General features: G+C 41.1%; 1 long non-coding RNA gene across 2 annotated transcripts; it reads right to left on the reverse strand.

Moving 5' to 3' along the window:
* Window positions 1–720: 720 nt before the first annotated feature.
* On the reverse strand, window positions 721–3,597 carry LOC123049308 (uncharacterized). Of its 2 annotated transcripts, none has more exons than XR_006423554.1 (5): window positions 3,376–3,597; window positions 2,990–3,090; window positions 1,739–1,800; window positions 1,273–1,338; window positions 721–1,014 (listed from the first exon to the last, which is right to left on the reverse strand). It is a non-coding gene; the product is annotated as an uncharacterized lncRNA (long non-coding RNA). The 2 variants fall into 2 exon arrangements; XR_006423553.1 differs by having other exon boundaries at window positions 1,739–1,803.
* Window positions 3,598–10,159: the final 6,562 nt, after the last annotated feature.

A 10,159-nucleotide genomic window follows, 5' to 3' on the forward strand; every position in this document is an offset into this window, starting at 1 on the left:
TGAGACATGTTGGCATTCCCGTGGATCAACAACTTGTCCACTATGCTAGTTACCTCGTTACCGGTTTTGTTCTCTTTTCTCGTTTCGTGTTCCGGCATCCCCGTGATCAAATCACAAAGTGTCTGGCCAGACGATGATGGACACCGTAACACCGAGAGGGCCCGAGTATATCTCTCCATCGTCGGAGGAGCAAATCCCAATCTCGAGCTATCAAGTCACTTAACATACTTTCCCATGAACCCGTAAGCCGCCGTAATAGCCATCCAGTTACGGATGACGTTTAACAAACCCCAAAGTTCATGAAGCAAGCATGAAGAAACACTACAACAAGACCCCCACTATAGCAACGCCTTTTTCCGTATCTAAATGTCCATATATGCGTTGCTAGGTTCTTTACCAACGGTTTGGGATGCGTAGCCTTATCCAGTGTTGCTAGCGCATAATGCAACGCTTATACTATCGTTGGTAAAAGGGTCCGTTGCAAGAGAACAACAGATAAAACGGACTTTACAACAATTTTATATGTTGGTGCTTGATGTACATGAATCAAAATCCCATTGCTTGGCAACGGAGAATTTCCAACGTTTCAAGTGTTGGTACATATATAGTGTCAATAATAACATTATATGTATATATAATTATATATTGCTAGCAATTAAATTAATGCTCCATGTAAAGGCGATAATTATGTATTTCAAGTGAACGAAAAACAACACGATATACTCACGAGAGGAAGAAATCATATATTAGATCAAAACTGTTGGATTACAATAGTGGATATTACAGGAGGAACATCATCCAAATGTGATGCATAATCTAACAATTTTCTTGACAGTGAAACTTAAACTGAAAATATCCATCTTAACTAAGGAACAACATCCGACAGGAACGTCATCCCTACAACATAACTAAAACTAAATGCATCCGTCATCATCATCATGAAACGGATCATCGACATCATCATTGCAGTATAATCCCCACGCTCCCATATACTCATCCATTTATCTTTTGAATCTACAAACAAGAAAACAAAACTGAACTGTTAACACACAATACCTTGACATGATGCAAGTAGTAATATAGGCAAATATTAGTCACGTACAAAGGTTGAAGGCCATGCAAGCTTTTATTTTTATGCATTACCGAGAGTATTGCAGTTTTGCGACTTCATACCAAATATTAAGTTTGCACTAGTGCCATATCGACATGCACTACCCAGAATTCACTTCTAATTTCAGGACCATCAAGTTTAAATTTAGGATCAGAACTTACCATTGTATCTAGAGCTACGCCCTTGTTATGATTTTTCGGGCTCTTCAAGAATACTTTAGTTCCTGCCTGTTAGAAAAAATAAAAGTTGCCATATGAGAAGACAGAAACAAAACAGGGGAACATATGAAATGAATTTGAGCACAACAGATAGTTCATTGGCATCCATCCAACTCTGGGAACCACTTCGAGCACTCTTACAGCATGCATTAGCACCTTATGTTGTTTTTGTAGTCTGGACAACAGACTGATAGCAAAGAAGTAATAAACAACTAAAGAAGCCACAAATAGTCTAAACAAAATTTGTATGTGATTATGAAAGGATACCGCTTGTTTGCAACAGAAGTTTTTTCTCCCTGACATGCACTAACATTCTTATTTTTAACAGCATTTAGCAAGACGACTAGTAGATACATAACCATTGGAGCAACATATTTTGAACATATTGTATATGGGAATGGATATATACCTTATCTGCAGCAGAATCTATTTCCCTTCGCCCGTGCACTGAAATTCTTGTCCATTACATATCTGCTGCAACATGACAATGACCAAAAGTTTAAATAAATTATGTAAAAGACAATATTCTGTGGTCCTACTCGACCTTATGACAGTCATCCCCACAGATGTGAAGATGATTAATTCAGATTTCAGCTCAAACAATCATATTTTGAAGTAATTTCTACCCCTACAATCAATAAAAATAAGTCTTACCACATTTGTTCCTTATCAAATCAAAATAGCAACTCATTTAGTACTGAGTAGGTACTGGGAATAAATCAAGCTATTCCTATTTCATAGTGAAAACGATGAACTAAGACATGAAACCGTTACTCTAAAATGTAAATTTGCAAGGGGTCCATTATTTTGTTCATCAGGTGTATAAGAAAAAGAGCAAGTAACAAAATGAAACTCCATATAGCAGCTCTTTCAATGACCCCATGCTTTTTAGTTTTTTTTCTATGCTGGGAACATTACTATGAATAAAATGCAGTTATCTTTCGATACTAGTAATTTAACTGTTGATCTATTTCAGTTGCTTAGGGAAGATGAACTTGTACTTGTGTGGTATGATGTTTAACTTGGTTTTTGCAGGGGGGAACACATGTTCAGGTTTAACACTATCCACGGATAGTAAGAGGATCATAAGCTCAAGGACACCCAAGTTCATTCTCTTTGGTGTTAAGGAGGTTTCCTTCATGCACAAGCATTATAGCTAGGCTGATGAGATTTTCAAGTTGGAACTGTGAGGAGATCCCATGGGCCAAGGCTGAGTGTGTTGCAGAGTATACATGTGTTTTCACTATCGTGCACATGGTTGTTCACTAACATTTATTTTGAGAACAAGTGTGTCGTTTTGTAGACTGGACTTGTAGTTGTGCTGCTGCAGATCATGTTCTGATATTCATAATAAAATTAACATTTTTCATTTTATTAGGGCCTCACTAGTCGACATGATACTTACTGCAATTTGTCCATAGGTACGACCAAGATAACACTTGTTCTAGTCACTCCATCGTCCATTTTCTACAAATGACACCCCAGCCAGAATACAATATGATAGCAATAAGAAAATAACAAGGTCACAAATGTCTGCACACACACGAAGAAAGAAAGAAAGAAACTATGCTAAGAACTAACCCAACTGTACTACCCAACTAGAATAGGATAGTCAGAATTGGAGGTCCATAAAGAAAGTCTATGAAGAGATTGAACTCACCAAGGTAGTAATGGTGCAGAACTACATTGAAATATTGCACGCGTCCACACCTGAAACCTTAATAGTTACTAGATTTAAGCCACCTCTTATGTTCAGTAAACCTAGGAACACCAAAACAAGGAGGCGTCAGGGCACTATAATGAATAAAACCTAAAAAGCTAATCTCAATCAAGTAGGGAACGTGTAAGCTTATAGAAGAAGAATCTGAAACAACCCCCTCTATCTCAAGGCCCCCAAAATTGTGAACCAATAACAGAGGACAGCTATCAAACACTTGGTGTGCACTAGCAAATTCACACAAGAGAAGAGTACTTAGAAAACATATAAGGGACAGATCTGAACCAAGGGGGGAGGAGGCAAAATCGTCAAGTCGTACTAGTATTTACCTTGTGTTTCTATGAATCGGGGGTGGGGACTGATCTGCTTTCCATCCCAGTTGCTGAACAAGACATGCCTCTTGTGCCCTCAACCTCAAATCCTCAATGAATCGGCGGCGGCGGGGTCAGCTACGAGGTTCAGGAGGGAGGGCAGGCCATGATCGATCTCCTCAAGATAGAGATCCTACGAGACGAGGAAGGGAACTGTGTTGATAAGATATGGGGGAGGGGGAGGGGAGGTTTCCGATTTGACCTCCTCGCGATGCCAGATTTTGGTCTGCGTTCTTGATTCGTATGGCGGGTGGGGCCATGGTAATCAAGCGCGCGTGCTTATTCGCTATTGCGGGAGAGAATGGAGGGAAAGGAAAACTTTGGTGCGAAATCACAAAAGAATACCAGTAGTAAAAAATTATGCGAAATAATTTATAATTTTTGTTATTATCATATCTGGCCCTTGCTTGACACGCACATGTACATATATTTGTGCCAAACACAATGTGCTTCTTCTATGTTTGTAAAAATTCAGTGAAAGATGGGTGAAGTAATGTTGATTTTTGTTGCTCAAACCGGACCTGATTGGCCGTGAATTGTTTCTGCTCAACTTCATTCGTCGTCGCGCGCATGGTACCGTCAGCCGCGGACACCACCCCGCTCCACCGCCCTTCCCTTGCCCTTGTCGGCGATGAGGGCGGCGGAGCCCAGCGGCTAGGCCAAGCCGATCATGACCAGTTGGTCGTCGGGGCGGCACCGGCGCCGCGCGCAGATATCTTCACCGTGGTCTTTGACTGGTAGATGGTATAGGCCTTGGCCAGCGCGGCGTTTGCAAGGACCCAGTCTGGCGCAACATCGCGAACACGGCACGGTGATGCGCATTGCGCCATGTCATGAAACACGGACGTTCCTAGAGCACCGCGGCGACATTCTCCTGTCATAGTGTTTGAGCTATGGCACGAGGTGCCCGTGTGCATTCGTGAGCTCCAGGTATGGATCCAGCTTCACAGCGACCGGGCATCGATAGGGCGGCAATCAGTGATGAGGCGGGGAAGGCAGTGGCGAGGGTGGCGCCGAATTGCGGTCACAGAGGGAGCTCGAACTGTCACTAAAACTCCTCGTCCATTGCGGCAGCATCGGCCAGGAGGGGTGACTGTTGCTACTCTTGGTCATCCAAGGAGAGCACGACCTCCTTCTTTGATGGCGTAGAGGAGAATGATGGAACAAAAGACCACGCGCGGGCGGCGCCATGATCTTAAGGAACATCTTCCGCCGGCGCCGAGAGCAATCCGGAAGAGCCTGACTAGCCTATCTTGCCGGTCCAGGAGAGGATCGGATTGGATGCTATGGTTGTGCGGAGAGGAGCCAAGATGAGATAAAGATGGGGTTGGTCGACGTTGGAGCCGTACTTAATTAGCCCGGGCAGGCGGATTGATGCTGCTTCAATGGGCGCGGCGGTCGGAATATGCTTCTCGGTCGTCGCGCCCGCATTGAATCGGTGCCACACTCCCGTCCTGTCAGGTCGCTCCGACCGACATCAAGGCCATCGAGTCGCGTCCATTCTGGAGTGGCTGGCCGACATCGATACGCCGGCGCAGTTCCTACAGCGGTTCGCGTGGGAGAGTGTTTTGTTGGAATTGCGTACATTAGCACGAGTCCGGATGCCTTCAAACTTCCCCAGCTTTGGTTCCGTTTCGAGATTCTGGCTCGCGGACTTAACTGTATATGTGTGTTAATAACTTTAATATATTATAATAAAAGAGTATAAAATCATTCTTATTTTCGGTAATGCCTCATTATTTTGTGACCTCATAATATTTCCCTACCGCTCAAAAAAATGCCTACAATTCATAGTCCAACGCTGCTTATTTTTGCTTTTTTATTTCAATTTACGCCTACGGCGAAAAAATATCTATTTATGCCTGGGGTACGAAATTTTGTCGTAGAGCAGTTCACGCTGGAGAGTGTTCTTGTGGGACTGCGTACATTAGCACGAGTTCGGACGCCCGCAAACATCCCCCGCTTTGGTTCCGAATTGAGGGGATTTTGGCTCGCGAACTTAATCGTATATGTGCGTTTTAATAGCTTTAATATATTATAACAAAAAATCATTCTTATTTTCTATCGTGCCTCATTATTTTGTGACCACGTAATGTTTCCCTGCCGCTCAAAAACAATCATGCCTACAATTCATAGTCCAATGCTGCTTAATTTTGATTTTTTATTTCAATTTACGCCTACTACGGAAAAAACCTATTTATGCTTGCGGTATGAAATTTTGTCCTAGAGCGGTTCGCGCGGGAGAGTGTTCTGGTGGGACTGTGTACATTAGCACGAGTCCGGACGCCCGCAAACCTCCCCCAGCTTTGGTTCCGGTTCAAGGGAATTTTGCCTCGCGGACTTAATTGTATATGTGCATTTTAATATCTTTAATATATTATAATAAAATGGTATAAAATCATTCTTATTTTCTGTCATGCCTCACTATTTTGTGACCTCGTAATATTTCCCTACTGCTAAAAAAAATATGCCTACAATTCATAGTCCAACGCTGCTTAATTTTGCTTTTTATTTCAATTTACGCCTGCTGCGGAAAAAAATTAATGCCTGTGATATAAAAAATTTGTCAGAAAACAGGATAGACTAGTGTTTACATATGCTTATGGCTACAACATTTATTTGTTTCTTGTGTTTTAAGGGGAACTTGTTGGATCGAAGGGAGAAAATAACTCGGCCCTACAGCAACGAGTTCAACTTGCCTTTCTCTTCAAGCCCATCTCTTATCCCGGGACGATCTGCAGGGTAAGCTGTTACTGGGCTTATTTTCCCTCCAAGCCCATCTCTTATTTATTCTCGCTCAACTTGCTTTCTCGCCTCCTGTTTTTCTTCTCTCGGATGTGCTGTGCTTCTGATTGACGGAAAAAACCGGCCAACGGTTAACACAATTTTGAAAAGTTCATAGAATTCCGAAAAAGTTCACAATTTTCTAAACAAATCATGAAATTTAAAAAGTTCATCAATTTAAAAAAATGTTCATGAATTTAAAAAAAGTTCATCGATTTGGGAAAAGTTAGCAAAAACAAGAAAACATATATTTGAGAAACTTTTATGAATTGGACAAAAATTTCACGAATATGAAAAATTTCATCAATTTTGAAGAAAGCTCATCGATTTCAAAAAATGTACATTGAATTAAAAAAAGTCCATCGAATTTGGAAAAAGTTCATCAATTTTCAATAAAATTTCCCAAATTTCAAATGAGTTCATCAATTTTGAAAAAAAACATCAATTTAGAAGCAAATCTCAATTTTGAAAAAAGTTCATCGATACTGAAAAAAATTCATGCATTTTGCAAAAATAAAAAAATAGAAATAGAAAAAAAGAAAGAATAAACGAACAAAAGCGGTCCAAAAAAACCCGTCTAGGGAATCTTCCCAAAACCGGGGGCTTCCCCGAACTGAAGAAAGAATAAAATGGGAAAATGAAGTTAGTAGGCACAAGAATTTAGATGTTCTAGTGTTTACTGGGTTTGTATTTGAAAGAAGATGTCTAGAGTCCAATCCCATCGCCACTCATCATTTTTTGTTCTTTAATAAACAGAAAAAAGGGTCAATGGGGTGCGCCCGTTTGTGCCGATGCCTTTAACCGAATAGGATTTAACCTGGTGTGGATCGGAGAATAAAATGAAGGGACTACGTGTGATTTGGTTTTCGCTCGAATGGTTAGCAGATATTTTTGCCACCACATTCATTATGTATGTCGGCGTCTCTAATTTTTATTTTTAATTATGTAAATTTCCAGTCTTATAACATACATAATATAGAACACATACAAGGCAACATATAAGATCTGTTGCAATCTATGTATGACACTATGGTCATGAGATGTAAGTCTACAACGCATATGCCGCAACGCTTATATGCGTATCTCTTGTGAATTTTGCAACCTATGGTCAAAATGTTGTAGAATATGTGTTGCTTTATAGGGGTTATCCTTGTAGTGAAACTCGATACTCTTATGGTCTAAGGAATTATGTAAACATTAACTATCTCTGTGTTATAAACCATTAACTTGTGACGAATGTATCTCATAGCATAACATCAATTCGGGTTGATTCAACACAAATGTCCTTCCTGACATTGTGCCCTCAAAATTGCTTGGCATAGACATGCCCATGATTGGGAAAACATAATCATCATGCAACACTTGAGCTAGTCTTAGAGGCACGACTAGGAATACATTTTACCGTTTATTATTCCACACGTGCATATGGGTTCTCCCCAGAGCCTTTATGGATATACGAGCTCGGGAACCACAACAGTTATAGCATGGAACATAAACATAATTATGAACAGGGAGATAATCAATAACATTTATTATTGCCTCTAGGGCATATCTCCTACACGATGGTGGGCCCGGATTCCGACGAATGGCTCGAGGCCATAAAATCCGAGAGGATCCATGTATGAAAACAAAGTATAGACTTTGAAAGAACTACTTGATGGTCGTAAGGCTGTTGGGTATAGATGGATTTTAAAGGGAAGACAGACAATGATGGTAAGTGTCACCATTAAGAAAGCTCGACTTGTCGTTAAGATGTTTTCCGGCAAGTTCAAGGAGTTGACTGCGATGAGACTTTCTCACTCGTAGCGATGCTAAGAGTCTGTTAGAATTATATTAGCAGTTACTGCATTATTTATGAAATCTTGCAGATAGGATGTCAAAACATTGTTTCCTCGACGATTTTCTTGAGGAAAGGTTGTATGTGATACAACCAGAAGGTTTTGTCAATCCTGAAAGATGCTAACAAGTATGCAAAGCTCCAGCAATCCTTCTAAGGATTGGAGTAAGCATCTCGGAGTTGGAATGAACGCTTTGATGAGATGATCAAAGATTTTGGGTTTATACAAAGTTCATGAGAAACTTGTATTTCCAAAGAAGTGAGTAGGAGCACTATAGAATTTTTGATGAGTATATGTCGTTAACATATTGTTGATCAGAAATGATGTAGAATTTCTGGAAAGCATCCAGGGTTATTTGAAAAGTGTTTTTAATGGAAAACCTGGATTAAGCTACTTGAACATTGAGCATCAAGATCTATAAGGATAGATCAAAAACGCTTAATAGTACTTTCAAATGAATACATACCGTGACAAGATTTTGAAGGAGTTCAAAATAGATCAGCAAAGAAGGAGTTCTTGGCTGTGTTACAAGGTGTGAGTATTGAGTAAGACTCAAGACCTGACTACGGCAGAAGAAAGAGAAAGGACGAAGGTCGTCCCCTATGCTTTAGACGTAGGCTCTACAATATGCTATGCTGTGTACCGCACCTGAAGTGTGCCTTGCCATGAGTTAGTCAAGGGGTACAATAGTGATCCAGGAAGGGATCACATGACAGCGGTCGAACTTATCCTTAGTATCTAGTGGACTAAGGAATTTTCTCGATTATGGAGGTGGAAAGGGGGTTCGTCGTAAAGGGTTACGTTGATGCAAACTTTGACACTAATCCGGATGACTCTGAGTAGTGAACCGGATTCGTATAGTAGAGCAGTTATTTGGAATAGCTCCAAGTAGCGCGTGGTAGCTGCATCTACAAGATGACATAGAGATTTGTAAAGCACACACGGATCTGAATGTTGCAGACCCGTTGACTAAAACCTCTCTCGTAAGCATAACATGATCAAACCCTAGAACTCATTGAGTGTTAATCACATGGTGATGTGAACTAGATTATTGACTCTAGTAAACTCTTGGGTATTAGTCACATGGCGATGTGAACTTTGAGTGTTAATCACATGGCGATGTGAACTAGATTATTGACTCTAGTGCAAGTGGGAGACTGTTGGAAATATGCCCTAGAGGCAATAATAAAATGGTTATTATTGTATTTCCTTGTTCCTGATAATTGTCTGTTGTTCATGCTATAATTGTATTAACTGGAAACCGTAATACATGTGTGAATACATAGACCACAACATGTCCCTAGTAAGCCTCTAGTTGACTAGCTCGTTGATCAATAGATGGTTATGGTTTCCTGACCATGGACATTGGATGTCATTGATAACGGGATCACATCATTAGGAGAATGATGTGATGGACAAGACGCAATCCTAAGCATAGCACAAGATCGTGTAGTTCGTTTGCTAGAGCTTTTCTAATGTCAAGTATCATTTCCTTAGACCATGAGATTGTGCAACTCCCGGATACCGTAGGAATGCTTTGGGTGTACCAAACGTCACAACGTAACTGGGTGGCTATAAAGGTGCACTACAGGTATCTTCGAAAGTGTCTGTTGGGTTGGCACGAATCGAGACTGGGATTTGTCACTCCGTATGACAGAGAGGTATCTCTGGGCCCACTCGGTAATGCATCATCATAATGAGCTCAATGTGACTAAGGAGTTAGCCACGGGATCATGCGTTATGGTACGAGTAAAGTGACTTGCCGGTAACGAGATTGAACAAGGTATTGGGATACCGACGATCGAATCTCGGGCAAGTAACGTACCGATTGACAAAGGGAATTGTATACGGGATTGATTGAATCCTCGACATCGTGGTTCATCCGATAAGATCATCGTGGAACATGTGGGAGCCAACATGGGTATCCAGATCCCGCTGTTGGTTATTGACCGAAGAGTCGTCTCGGTCATGTCTGCATGTCTCCCGAACCCGTAGGGTCTACACACTTAAGGTTCGGTGACGCTAGAGTTGTAGAGATATTAGTATGTGGTTAACCGAAAGTTGTTCGGAGTCCCGGATGAGATCCCGGACGTCACGAGGAGTTCCGGAATGGTCTGGAG

This window comes from Triticum aestivum, chromosome 2D (assembly GCF_018294505.1).
Source record: "Triticum aestivum cultivar Chinese Spring chromosome 2D, IWGSC CS RefSeq v2.1, whole genome shotgun sequence".
Lineage (NCBI taxonomy): Eukaryota > Viridiplantae > Streptophyta > Magnoliopsida > Poales > Poaceae > Triticum > Triticum aestivum.